General features: G+C 37.5%; 1 protein-coding gene across 1 annotated transcript in view; it reads left to right on the forward strand.

Annotated features, from left to right (window-relative positions):
- LOC126100948 (uncharacterized) overlaps positions 1–15,648 on the forward strand; it is a 149,349-nt gene that overhangs the window by 93,652 nt on the left and 40,049 nt on the right. The gene's annotated exons all lie outside the window — the stretch shown is intronic.

A 15,648-nucleotide genomic window follows, 5' to 3' on the forward strand; every position in this document is an offset into this window, starting at 1 on the left:
TTCTCTATGCTGGATCATTGTACACAAATTAATTCACATGTAACAACCATCTCTCAATTTCTATCTTTCCGATAAACCCTCCAAGCTGCCAAATCACATTCGCAATTTGGATAATGAGAGCCTGCTTACATGTGCATACAAAATTCAGCTTGTATTTTGGTTTTACAAGTTCGCAAAATGCTTTAAATATTAAATGTATCTGATTAATGTTACCAAAATGTAGATGGAAATAAAATGTTAAAAACATCTTTAATGTTTTATTGTTGGTGCACCTTAGTACAATATAATGTGTGTGTGTGTTGGGGGGGGGGGGGGGGGGGTGACTTGACTGTAGCACCTCGACCTCAAGTGGGGGAACATTATGTGGTGGATTTGTCAGGGTGGTGTGGTGTGTGCTATCTTTGACTATTCTTGTTCCAATACAGTCACATTTTTGTTTTGTTCCAGTCGTCAATATACTCCATACCACGGCCGTACGTGAACATATATTCCTCTTCACTTCATCCCAAGGCCGGTTGTTGCTCTAAGAGTGTCTCACACTCCTTCCAGCTGCTGAATGAAGAGCAGCTCTTAAACTATAATCTCCTGTATTGTTTCTACCATGTACATCTGTTGTGAAGACTGATCCAAATAGTAGTAACTCATAAATTCATTCAGAGACATCAATCAATAGCCCGACTACATTGAACTTACTTAAGAGCCGAGTATTTACAGTCTTCTTTTGTCTTTAGTGTTTACGTTGTAGTATGTCCAATTTCTCGGATGTGTTCATGACACCTTCAAGAGGTGTCACCAAGACACAAATGTCCACAGCTAGCAAGTGCTGCTGCGCTCACCACAGTGATCTTTGCCCCTGCTATGTTACGTCACAGCAAATGCACCATGTGCAATATCACAGATTGGGATGAACAAAGTGCATTTTTCCCCACTCCGTAAAGTATTTGGAAGAGCCATGAGCACCCTCACTACAGATCCCACCACTGAGATGAAAGATGTTGGGCACTCTTTTTTAACGCATTCTTTACAATTAAACGTAAGATATCTGGTACTATATTACAATCTGTTACCCATTTCATTTATTCTCAGTAAATATATGGAGTATTTCCTTGGCTCTTCGAGTTAGCACGAAAGATGGGTCTAGTAATTAACCATACCATGTTGTTAATGCCCGGTTGTTACACACTCAATAACATTAATTGTGCTTTTAGTGTATAAGTATGTGAGATTTGTTTTCTTCATGTAAAATGAATTGCATTCAAATCTCAGTTACAAAATATCAGCATACTCAGAATGCAGATTACCACACATTGGTTCTGTGGTAAAATTGTTTGCTGCTAACTAGTTTGGATTCCACTTCCAACATAGTTAACAACTGCGACTCGGCACGACTTCTCCAACTTTAATAACTGTTTTCAGCCCTTTCTATGAGAACTTACTGTACAACCATTCTTCCCTTCAGATGAAAATAATTCTAAGCAAAGGAGTAGATAGCTCTGTTGGGTATATCTAGCCCCAGTTGTTATTTTTTTCCTTAAATGCCCTGACCTGTCATAAGACAGCCTCTCTCTAGATCTGCCTACCCATTTTCAACTCCCTCATCTCATCTAACGCAGGGTAAAGTCACCATATAAAATTTGTCTGCACAGTACCTCAGTTTCATTTCTCACATCGTGACAGATAGGGTTTACTTCACTTCTGGTGTTTGTTTACCTCATTTTTAAAACATACCACACCATACCCTTTATAAAAAAAAATTTTACCTACAATTGTGTTGATGTACGAAAACACATTGGTGTTAGTGTATAACTTTGGGTAACAATATTCCCATGTTCATTTCCTTTTCTTAGGATGATTTAGGTATGCTACTATGTATGTATTTAAAATTATTCCAAGCAACACATACAGCTCACTTTATTATTAAAATACTGCAAGATATGCAGTGGAACTTTGATTTTACATTCTTCAATTTTACGTTTTTTGTGATTCTACGCCATAAATTCATAGCTCCTGTGAAAAACCAGTAGGATCAATGCTAAAAATTCAACTGATTTTACATTTCTTCCTAGTAAGGTTTGCCTTGGTTTCGAGTTCTTACTGGGCCTCTCACTTGACTTTATTCATTTTTCTTCCTATTGACATTTGATGTGACTGAATGAGTTATAAGTGGCGCAGCAGACACAGTTCACACCAGAGGTGGTGGCGGAGTTAAGGGAATATTTTAGGCCATTGTGAAGAGGGAAGAAGGGAGAGAGAAAATGCTGGCACAATCCACATTGGTGTAGCCAACATGACTTGCAACATTTAGCTTCACCGCACAATTATGATACAAATACTCCCAGGATGCAGCAGTAATGGAAAAACAAGACTGTCCCGCAATGTGTTCCGGATAAGCTGATACGTGATGTAGGAGCCCAGCCATCAGCTTTTCTTGTGCCACTTAGAACACAGTCTCATCTTTTTGCGTGTGTTTCCGATGTACTGTATTCAGCAACAAAATCGATTTTCAACCTTTTAAATTCAAACACTGAGTCTCGAAGAATATGCTCAGTCATAATCAATGAAACATTGCCCATTTCTGGCTAGTGAATTCTTATTGGCTGGCGATTTGTTAAGTCACCCAATAGCCACCACAGCCACCACCCCACACTAACATACGTAAAATGAGATTGCCTACAGGATGTGTGGCAAGGAGGAGTAGCCCTTCAGCGACAGTGGGGTGAAAGCATTGTGTGAAGTGCTGAAAATTACTTTTCAGCAGGTAATGTGGTAAGACAGAGATTACACATGGAAGTAGGACAAAGGTTTTTCGATAGCACATTTTAAAGACTTTCGTGTTAAAATCTGACATGATGCAGTTGCAACAAGTACATACACATATACTTTGCACCACACGCACCAAACACTGTAGATCGTAAAGATTGGCAGCAGTGTTCGAAGGCATGAAGTGAAACTGTGGCACCTGAGCTTTCTTTCAAATTTACATTTTGCACAGTCTACAGAAATTCACTGAACTGACGACTTCTATAAGCTTTTGAAATCAATTGGGGAAGTAAACTCATGTTTTCATGTCTCGTGTTTCTCTCATCAAGCCCAAAATATCACTTTTAACAGTAGTGAGCATATGAAGTGTGGCTCATAAGAAAAACATTAAATAATAACAGCAATAGTGACAAAGCATGTCATTAAGCAGATTTCCACATTTATGCATATTGTTTAACCACTTCCACATCTGTGATATTTTAATAACTGATGAAATTCATTACCACAAATTGTTGTAGAAACATTGTACTATACATTTAATTTCCTTCAACTAGACAGAGGAGATTGCGATTTATCATCATATATGCCAGTTACATGTGTTTTTGCTCATATTTTGGAGGGTTATTAACATTTACCTTAATTCTGCATTTTCCTCAGTTTTGCATTTTTTGAGTATGGACTGCACGAAAATATAAAATAGAGGTTTCACTGTATAAAGCAAGGACTGAAATTGCCATTTTCATGCTTCGAAAACTCAGTGGATTTTTATATTGGTGACAAAACCTGCTACAATAGTCGAGATAACTGTATTTTCGTCTCTCCATACTCAGGTACTTCATAAAACACACATGTCTAATATATATTCAGGTTTTAATATATTTTGTGTGATGTCAAAAATTTAAAAACCTCTCTCACACCGGCCTGATTTAGCTTCACTGATCAGGATAGTAAAAACATGCGTATGTTAAGGGAATTTTAATTCACAAAGCAGGCTTATCACATTCACACAGTTCAATACTGTTCTATCCTGATTAAATTGAGCTTAACTTAAATTCCATAAGGCAGTGAAGCCATTTCGAAGTCTGGATATCTTGAGCATACAAAACGGCAGGTTCGTCCAGTGTAAATCAGACGCTCCCCACTGGTCCCGTGCAACACAGCGTAGTAAGCAGACACTGTCAGTAATAATCAGTTAAATAATACGCGAACACACTTACTTTAGTTTAGTTCATGTATTAAATTCCTTCTCATACAGACTCTCATCAAGATGGCGACTAGCCCAACAATACGTACATATACATCCTTCTTTCACGACTAATCGGCAAGAAGTCCTCTATTCTTTTTATAAGAGAAAACATAGATAGCAGAGAAGCTATTCCATGGAGTAAATGGACGCTCCAAGGAATAATTGGGCTTGAAACTACTTTGCATTGATAATCGGTAATATAAGAAGAGATATTTCGAGATATGTACTGAGTTATATAATTTATAAAATTTTTGAAAATATCGCGCGAGCAAAGTTGATATGTATCCACTTTGCGAGCTAACTATTGGCTTAGCTAACTCGTTAGAATTTGTGGAATATATGTTCCTATAAATTTTAAGAAGTTAGTAAGATTTTTTCTTTTATAATTTTGTATCTTCGTTACTAGATAACTAGTTGTTGCTTTCACGTGTACTGGGGCATACCCGCATACCACGAACGCAACCAGGGAAGATGGACTTATATAGTTGTTAATCAGGTCTACCTATTCAGGAACTGGCCTTTACAGGGAAACACCGGAAAACCTGGAGGCTTAGACCCCAACTAGGTATCGCAGATGATAGGAAAGACAGAATAATTTAGAAATTTGAGAGTTACCTAGAATTCATAAGAAAGATAAAATCTGCCTCAAAACAAAAACAAACAGCGAGTCTTTATATCTGTGGACAGTAGCAACCGATTCTAACTTCCTAACGCGGTTCATTTGTTCTCCTGTGAACTGTCAGTTTACAAACACTAACTTCACACGCAAGCGCCGTATTCGATCATACAGTTTCAGTAAACTTATTCTCACTGGAGATTAACACTCCCTGAATGTATATTATTTCACACGCATAAGCTTCTTTAGTGATCATCGTGTAGCCAGATAATCCGTAAGTCTTCACAGCAGCAATAGCTACAGTTCCACTTACTTTTCTAAATATTCCTATACTATCACAGAAGCAATCGCTTACTGTTCATTAAACTATCACAGATGCTTGGCATGCTGTCATTTAACCTATCACAGTAGCTGAGGCATACTGTCCTTCGCACTTCAATTATTATTTTTTTTTTTAACACTCAATTACTTCATACAGACTGTTCATTTAATTTGAAACACTTTCCTTAAAAGTACCTCTTTAGGTCTACATGGGGGAAATAATCCTTTTATTCTTCCAGAATCCGGATATGCTAATAAATACACACCAGGATTCGGTATATCAACTATTATATATGGACCTGTATAAATTAGATTCCATTTTCTGATGGTCTTCTTCAACCTAGATGACTTGATGTGTCTTCTTAAAAGAATTTTTTGTTCGATATTGAAAGTCTGAATCCGTTTGATGTTTCTGTCATAGATTTCCTTTCGCTGTCTTGCTTTCTCCGTAATATTAATGAGAGCATTGTGAATTTTTCTTCCCATGACATTTTGGCAGTTGCTGATTTTATACGATATATTTAACGTATTTTGTTAACACATCACAGAATCCAATAATGTACTTAACACCACCTCTGGCTCTAGGAAGTGGTCCACAAATATCACATGATATAAGTGATCTTAGTGCTTCAGGTATTATTGAGTGAAGCGCAATTTTATTTCCCTTGTTGTCCGGCTTTGCCTTTTGACAGAGAACACATTTCTGTATGACTTTGTGCACTTTTCGCCTTGTATTTGGGAAGTAACAATAATATCTAATCTTATTAGCACACTTTACAACACCAACATGACCCCAGGTCAAATGTGTAAACCAAATTAATCGTTTTTCATATTCTTCGGGTATGCAGACACACCACTTTGGATTCTCAGCCTTCCCAGATTTAAAAAATAAAATATTATTCACAAGCCGGTAGTATTCCAAATTGACCATAGGATTTTTGTTGATTGAATTGTCGTATTATAGCATTCCATCGTCGATCCTTCTTCTGAAGCTGAGCCATTGTCTTACATAAATGAATATAATATAACTTGTAATTATTTTCTTGAAGAAGAAGCACTGGAAATTCTGCCTTGTTATTTACATCTAGTTCAGGTGTTATTCCTTCTGGAGATCTTGACAACGCGTCAGCTATAATATTTTCTTTTCCGGCTACATGAATAATTTGAAACTGATATTCTTGCAGTGCCAGCGTCCACCTTGACAAGCGAGGATGCAGCAACTTAAAAGTTTGTAAAAAGGCTAGTGATTGGTGGTCACAATAAACGGCTATCCTTGAGCCATATACATCATAATTAAACCTTTTCAAAGACCAAATAACTACAAACGCTTCCAATTCCGTAGTGGTATATGCTCTTTCACAGGTGGATAAAACTCTGCTAGCAAATGCAATTGGACAAAAGTTTTTTACACCATCGATGTACCTAATTTGAAATAAACAAGATCCTAATCCCACATCTGATGAATCAGTGGCTAAACAGAATCCGACATTCATATCAGGGTGGTATAATAACGGAGCATTTATCAGTTGATCCTTAATTTCACAATCATTAGACCATTGCCATGGTACATCTTTCCTCAGGAGCCGGTTTAGTGCTTCAGAGTTCATTGCTTGAGTTTTAATAAATCGACGAAAAAATGAAGCCAAGCCTATAAAGCCTTTCAGTTGTCTTCTGTTTCTTGGAGTTGGAAAATTTTTTGTCGCACTAATCTTCGCTTCTGTTGGAAGAATGCCTTTTGCATTAATCATATGTCCTAAGAATTTAATTCTCTGTGGAGAAAATTGGGATTTTTTTTTAGATTTGCAGTTATACCAGTTTGTTTGAACACTGCAAAAATCCTCCTAATAAGTTGTACATGTTCCTTCCAAGTTTTAGAGGCAATTAATAGATCGTCCACAAAAATTGTTATTCGACTACGTAGTTCTGGTCCTAGGGCATAGTCCAACGCAGAAATAAAAACTCCAGAGCTGATATTGAGACCAAACGAAACGACCTTGAACTGATAGCTTCTCCCTCCATATATAAAAGCATTATATTTTCTTGAGTCCTTGTCTAACTGGACTTGCCAGAATGAACTTCTCAAATCAATACTGGTTAAATAGGATACATCTTGAAATTTCTGTATTAACTCATCGATGTTCTCCGGATGTGTGCGCACAGATACTATAATTTTATTAATTTCCCTTGCATCTAATACCAGTCGAACTTTTCCTCCTGGCTTTGGTACAACAAGCAACGGAGAACAATATGAGCTGTTCGACGGTTCAATAAGATTCCAGTTTAACAATTTTATTTTTGTATCTCTTCCTGAACTGGTTTTTTTAATCGCCAGGGAATGGGATGGTGTGTGCGGCGAAATGTCTTATGGGGCTTAATCTGTAATGTACAAACATATCCTCTAATAATTCCGGGCTTTTCATCGAAAACTGACTCATATTCTGTTAATATATTGAATAATTGTTCCCTCTGACTATCTGTTAGGCAATCTGACTCAGCAATCTTCTGTTCGACTGTTTGTCTGAAATCCTCTTCTTGAATTGACTTGATCGGTAGTCGGCACATATTATTATTTTCAGCACAAATCAACTGCACAGCACCACCACGGAAATATCGCTCATACACTGCCTCCTTTCTTAGTAAGATCAGTGTAACAAATTGATCTTCGATTTCAAAATGCACCTTTCCTTCTACAAAGTCCAACTTGCAATTGCAGGCTTGCAAAGTTCCAATGCCAAGAATACATTCTACTAACAACTTTTCCACTACAAGGAATGTGCATTGTTTAGCTACATTTCCCAATTTTATCTCTATAAGCGTTTGTATCTTGACGTTCCGGGATTTTGCTCCCACTGCACCTATAACTCGGCAATTTTGTACTGGTAGGACAGGGATTTTCTTAATTTTACTAATTCTGCGAAACAAATTTCCGGATACTACGTCTGTAGATGAAGCTGTGTCCAATACAACATTGGTTAAAATTCCTCCCACTTCTGTGATGATCTCAGACTCAGGAACCCTTTTATCTTTGACTACACAGGCCTCTAAGTCTCTCGTCAATTCATCTGTCATTAATTCACCTTCATTATATCTCAACATTGCCACGGAATTAATTTTGTTTAAAACAGGTTTGCCCCTTTTATATTCCCCGGCCGACTTTACGGAGCATAAAGCAGCCCTCTTCAGTTTAAATGTCGATTATTATTTCCTCTTGAATCATCTACTACTTCTGTTATGACTGGTTGTTGTTGATGACTGGTTGTTGTTGATGACTGGTTGTTGTTGATGACTGGTTGTTGTTGATGACTGGTTGTTGTTGATGACTGGTTGTTGTTGATGACTGGTTGTTGTTGATGACTGGTTGTTGTTGATGACTGGTTGTTGTTGATGACTGGTTGTGTTATTTGCTTCAAATCGAGGGTCAGAATTTCTGTACGCATTATTATTATTTGAAGACTGCTGGTTCTGATAATCTCTTGCATTTCCAAACATTGGGTTGTATCTGCGACCTGTTCGATTGTCTCTGAATCTGCCCCTCGCAGCACTGTTATTGAAATTTCCATTTCCGTTGAATCTCTGACTATTCCTAGTATAATAATTATTAAATCCGTTTCCATTCCGGTTTGCGTTTGGCGCCTCAATCGCTCTCCTCTGCATAACCGGTTGTCTTGGCCGATGTTCATCTTCCTCGATCATATCTATAGTGTTAAGCGTAGTCATGAAAGAGTCAAGGTCATGCTCATTAATATAAAGCATTCTATATCTGATGCTGGCCGGAAGTCGAGATTTTAGTATGCCAATCACATCTTGTAGAGGCATAGGCTTTTCCCAATACCGCGATTTGTTTATATATTTCTCAAAGTATTTCTTTAAACACCCACGTGAAAAGGAAAAAGGTTCCGGGTATAATACCTCCTGCCTTAAACGTTCTTGTACTCCTTCAGACCAGTATTTGGATAAAAATGCTCGTTCAAAATCTTCATATGTGTCCCAAGTTGATATCATATCAGATGCCCATATAGCTCCTGACCCCTGAATATAACCGGTCACGAAACTAACCTTTTGCCACTCACTCCAATTTTTTGGCAGTACTCCCCTAAAACTTCTTATAAACACTACGGGATGAACATTTTTCTTGTCTGGGTTGTAGATCTGGAATTGATGTTGTTTCAATATTTTCTCCTCAGTATTGCTTTTACAATTACAGTCCTTATGACTGCCCTCATAGTGTTGTGATTGATGTTGATTGCAAAAACGAACGTGTGCATTAATGTCCCTGTCTGTACTTGATCGGGTAAATAATGTAGCTTCATTGATAGATCTTGTCATGGGTTCATTTCCTTGCTTGGAACACAAATCTTCTCGAGATAGATTTAAAGATCTCTCAATGTTTTCTTTCCATTGTTTAAGTTCTTCGCCTAGTTGTTCTTTGGCTTTTCGAAAACCTTTATTGAATAAATTTTCTTCAGAACTCTCGGTCATAGATTGTATAGCTGCTCTGACCGTATGTTCAGTATTGTCTGAAGAAATGCTTTGCCTTTCTAAACTTAACTGCGAGAATTTCCCCGCGAGAATGTTTACCTTATGATCAACCTCGTCTTGTCTCTCCTTTATGTTATTTATGGATTTATCCAAATTTTGGATGTCCTTCGGGATCTTGTCTTGTGATTGTCTCAAATCCTGCATATCTGCTGACATCTCATTTACTTGTTGCTTTAATTCATCTTGAACTTCAACTAATACCGGAATTACTGCCATAGAACATTGCATCTGTTCTTGTGCTTTAACTATCTGTGGGACTGACTCGACCTGCTCTTTAATAGTATCAAGCTTAGTAGCAACATACTCAGTTAGCTCTAGGCGTAACTTCTTCGCATTTTCATTACACTGCTGAGTGACTTGCTCAATTTGAGCAGCTAATTTTAATTCTGTCTTTTCATTCTGAATTTTCAATTCTTCTGCAGTTTTATTTAATTTATCATCAAGTTTCTGAAAACTCTCTACTAATTTATTATTTAATTCCGCTTGATTAGCTTCTAATTTCTCCTGAACTTTCACTTGATTGGCTGCTAATTGTTCATTCATTTCCCTTCTCTATTTGCGCTTCAGTTAATTCCCTTTCAGTCTCTATTTGCACTTTAGTTAATTCCCTTTTAATCTCTATTTGCACTTTAGTTAAGTCTGTTACATTTTTGGCTAACAGTGTTAACTGCTGCATGATTACAGTCAATGGGTTTATTTCGTCCTGCTCAGATGACATCGAAACACTTAAGCTTTGTTGTGGTGCCTGACTAATGCTGCCACTAGCCACTACTTCAGTTAAGGTAGCGTCTAATGTTTCACTAACCTCAGAAACAGCTGAGGGCTGTTGTGATTCGCTCTGCTGTTGCATTGCCATTTTATAAGCCGCCCTAGTAAGAACCATTAATACACAGAACAACAAATATATAAAGTCACTCGCATCTGAGTTAATAATGTCACTGACCTAAACTTTGCATAATACTCACTTATAATAAACACTTCCTATCTAAAGTTCAACCCAATCAATCTGATTCAAACCAATAGACATTTAAATTGTTATTATAAATTTCTATCTACAAAAATTTAATTGTATATTGTCTGGTCTGAACGACGTTCTCATAGGTTGTGGCGAAATTGTGACTTCTGGAACAGGCCTCGTCTTCTTTTCTCTCGTGCACATGCAACATAAAATTCACACAATGTTTAAGTAATGCTCAAAAATGAGTCCTGTCACAGTGAAGCCAAATTTAATATATTTTGTGTGATGTCAGAAATTTAAAAACCTCTCTCACACCGGCCTGATTTAGCTTCACTGATCATGTTAAGGGAATTTTCATTCACAAAGCAGGCTTATCACATTCACACAGTTCAATACTGTTCTATCCTGATTAAATTGAGCTTAACTTATATTCCGTAAGGCAGTGAAGCCATTTCGAAGTCTCGGTGCAACGAAAATTGTCAGTCGATCTCCTGAAAATATTTGTAATAATTATTAACTTTCGGTGATCACATGGGGAAGACCGGAGATCTGCTGGTAAGACCGTGTTAGCCTATTTATTTGAAGTAACTGGATATCTTGAGCATACAAAACGGCAGGTTCGTCCAGTGTAAATCAGACGTTCCCCACTGATCCCGTGCAACACAGCGTAGTAAGCAGACACTGTCAATAATAATCAGTTAAATAATACGCAAACACACTTACTTTAGTTTAGTTCATGTATTAAATTCCTTCTCATACAGAATCTCATCAAGATGGCGACTAGCCCAACAATACGTACATATACATCCTTCTTTCACGACTAATCGGCAAGAAGTCCTCTATTCTTTTTATAAGAGAAAACATAGATAGCAGAGAAGCTATTCCATGGAGTAAATGGACGCTCCAAGGAATAATTGGGCTTGAAACTACTTTGCATTGATAATCGGTAAGATAAGAAGAGATATTTCGAGATATGAGTTATATAATTTATAAAATTTTTGAAAATATCGCGGAGAGACCGCTGCAAGAGACATTACAAGGTGATTAACTGTCTTCTGACACGGATGGAATGTTATGTTGCTTAAATATAACCTAATTTTTGTACCTGCCACTCCTATTCTTTGTGTAGCACCTTCTTTATTTAAAGTTGGTAACATAATGTTGTTCTGTTGATAGGGAATCTGTGGTATCAATTTACTGATTTCTCGTTATATGGCACTGCTTCTTCTGCTCGTTACGCTCATGTTAGCATGGTTAATTTCAGACTCTTGCGCTGCACGCATGGGCTCTCCCCTGTTATCTTCGCCCCCACAATGTATGAACCTAACGTGCAGCATACTGACAAACACAATAAATGTGTGGTATGAAAATTACATCCATATGTACAAGTCCTACCGGTCATCCTGTTGCAACAGGTTGTGATCAAAACACTCGGAAAACAGAAGGGCTTAACCAATAGAAACTTATGAATATGGATAGAGGAAAAGATAGAACTGGTACACTTTGCAGAGAAGGAAGAAAGGAAGTAGAGATTAGATTCATTAAAGTTGAAGGAAGAAAGAAGATGGCTCCAAAACAGAATCCCTTACTACTCCCTACCCCAAGGAATTACCACATCTGCCAATGCTATTTGTTGTGGCACCGGAGGGAGAAGTTGTTTAACATTTGCTAATGAACAGACTTTTCACAACTTGACTGTTGCGGGCCCCAAAAGTTAACCTTAGCAAATATCTGTTGTAAGTGTGGAAAGAAAGAGCCACAGGTGAAAGAAGGGGAGGGTGGGTAGTAAACTGTCAGTCATCATCAGAAGTCTGTCTCTTTATTGTCATCATTATCAACTCACCATAAAGAACCTCTAGCATAAAGCAGTAGAAACCCTACCATTTTGTATTGTTCCTCATAAAAAAAGAAAGAAATCCCAAGTATGCGTAACATGATATGTATACTGAGGTGACAAAAGTCATGGGAGAGCAATATGTACATATACAAGTGGCAGTAGTATCACATACACATAATAGAAAAGGCCAGCGCATTGGTGGAGCTTTTATTTGTACTCTGGTGAATTTTGTGGAAATATTTCTGACCTTGAGTATGAAACGATAGTTGGAGCTAGATGCATGGGACATTACATTTTGCAAATAATTTCTGAATTTGATATTCCAAGATCCATTGTGTCAAGAACACCAAATTTCAGGCATTATCCCTCACCACTGACAATGCAATGGCCAATGACATTCATTTGACAACTGAAAGTATTTCTAACAGGCAAGCAACACTGCATGAAATAATCATAGAAATCACTGTGAGACATACAACGAATGTATCCGCTAGGACATTGTGGTAAAATATGGCATTGATGAGTTATAGCAGCAGACGACCAAAGTGAGTGCCTTTGCTAAGACCCTGACATCGTCTGTAGTGCTTCTCTTTGGCTCATTGCCATACCTGTTGGACCCTAGACAACTGCAAAACTGTGGCTCTGTCAGGTGAGTCACGATTTCACTTGGTAAGAGGTGATGGTAGGGTTTGAATGAGGTACAGACACCACAAAGCCATGGACCCCAATTGTCAACAAGGCACTGTGCAAGCTGGTAGTGGCTCCATAATGGTGTGGTAGTGGCTCCATAATGGTGTGGACTGCTTTTACGTGAATGGATAGGGTCCACTGGTTATTTTCAGCTACTTGGAAACCATTTGCAGCCATTCATGGGTTTCATGTTCCTAAACAACAATATAATTTTTATGGATGACAATGCACCATCTCACCAGGCCACAATTGTTTGCAATTGATTTTAAGAACATTCTGGACAATTGAAGTGAATGATTTAGCCAACCTGATAGCCCAACGTGAATCCCATTGAACATCTAGGTGACATGATTGATAGGTTAGTTCGTGCACAAATCCTACACTTGAACACTTTTGCAGTTATGGATTGCCATAGAGGCAACATGGATCAATATTCAGGGGACTTCGAACAACTTGAGTCCATGCCACATCGAGTTGCACTATGCTGGGTAAAAGGAGGTCCGACAATTAGAGGTATCCCATGACATTTTTCGTCTTTGTGTATGTATGTGTCTATCTTTTTTGTTTAAGAAACCAACCCTATGTTATAAATAGTTTTAAAAAATGGATAATTCCAGTTATCTGCTTAGCAACTTTGAGTGCTATATTTTTGCTTTCACAAACTTGGATGCAATTTAGTTATTAAATAAGATAGAATAGTAAGAGGTACGGAACATAGAGTAACGTAAGGGAAAGGAGTTTGTGTGGGGAACTTACAGAAGAAATAGCCAAGCCATTAACTCGGACTGCAGATGTGGTTTTATTTTGCCGAATTTGCAGTGTGTAAATTCTCCTGGGGTGTATATTTCTTAACTGTATCAATATTGTATAATTCATTTCCTGGCCTGTATTTGGATCAACAGGAGCAGTGCCTTAGGATTTTGTATTATTACCACTTGGAAAGCTCCACAATACCATGGAAAGAACTTACTCATCTCCTTTAAGTTGGAACTATGATGGACATCTTTTACTAAGTTGTCATCTATACTAAATATAGGTGTGTCTGCTGTGTTGTTAAACTTAGGTAGTCTGCTGTGTGTGTGGACTCCTTTAACTTGCTTTTTATCTTATTGTCTATTACTGCTGCCTCTTTTCTTTGGAGGGGACCATTTAAAGAATTCTAATACTGGCTCTCCTATAAATTCCTTCTTCATTATCTGTACTGGTGATAATGCAGTGGACGTATGGAGTAACAAATTCAATATGACCTGGAATTCGGTATCATCTGTGCCCATGTTGCATATGTGTTGGATTCACCTCCCCATCTGGTTTGAGCTTTGCAAACTGTTTCGAAATGTTTATTCTGTTTCCCATTTGAATATCCCCAAAAAACTCTAGAGGTACACCAACACATTATTATTAGTTTCATTAGTTCTAAATTCTATTTTTGCATTTTCTAAGATGTCCCATAATTTCTGTATTGCCTTTCTGTGTCTACAATACATCCCAAAGAATTTTTTTTAATACTAGTAGATTCAGCTGTATCCTGTACTTCATGTAACAGACTCCTGTAATCTCTCTTCCAAACTGGTCAAGGATGATTGAGGACTCAAAATTTCATTTAACAGTTTTTCCACCTCTGACAATTTGACTGCTCATGTATACGTGAGATTTGGGTGTCATAGGATTGTACGTTATTGTGAATTTCTTTCAAATGATTATGTACCGCATTGCTCATGAAAACACTTTGTGTGTTAATATCTATCTATACTTTGCTAGGCAAATTATTTAATTATTTCTTCATAGCAGTAATTTTATTTCTCTGTACGTTAACTGTTATCATTAAATCATTTTTAAATTCTTCTGCCCGCAGTTTAATCACCGCAACTCATTAGCAGCAGGCTCCAATTTTTGATTCATACTTTCTTCTAACTTCTTGAGTGTAGCATCCCCTTGAGTTGGAAAGGTAGCTTCCACTTCGGGTTTAAGGGCACCCTGTGAGTTTCTTCATGTATCTTCTAATTTCTCATTAAATGCTTTACTGTTTTACTCCATAGCTTTACTGTTCTACTCCACAAATTAAATTACTTAAACTATTCTGGTCCCATTTTTCTAGATCTCACAGCCGTATGCTACTAATTAAATTCCCAACTAAATAGTTAAACTAGGTGTTCACTAGACTGACAAAATCACAGCTCACCCATTGCACATAGTAGTGATCTGTGGACACTGCCACCAACTGCACAAGTGAAGTTGGTGCGTCGATTGAGAAGCTGTGGCGGGCAGCTGCTACTCTGACAACCATCATTGTGCATTATTTTTTGGGAAGGATACATGTGCATCTTACTCTATATGTAGTGTCAGGTTTAAAAAGTGAAGTGTATGTTTATGTGAAGAACCAAGCCAGGACCACTTGAAATCAATGCTAAAAGTTTTCCACAAAATCAAGCATTAAATAAAACATGCTTTGTAACACTACTTTTACATTACATTTTCCCACTTGTAACTTATGTAACCTGGTAGCTGGTAGTAAGCCTCAGTTGGCTCTCGGTCTTTCACTGTTTATTGTCCTCAAGCTGTTAATGAATTTGACTAACATATTTTAACCCCTTAATTTGACAATTTTTTTCCCAAATTATGTTCCAAAAAATGTTTTTATTAGTGAGTGACATTACAATGGATATGTAAAGACAGCTTTTGAA

Source organism: Schistocerca cancellata, chromosome 9 (genome assembly GCF_023864275.1).
Source record: "Schistocerca cancellata isolate TAMUIC-IGC-003103 chromosome 9, iqSchCanc2.1, whole genome shotgun sequence".
NCBI lineage: Eukaryota > Metazoa > Arthropoda > Insecta > Orthoptera > Acrididae > Schistocerca > Schistocerca cancellata.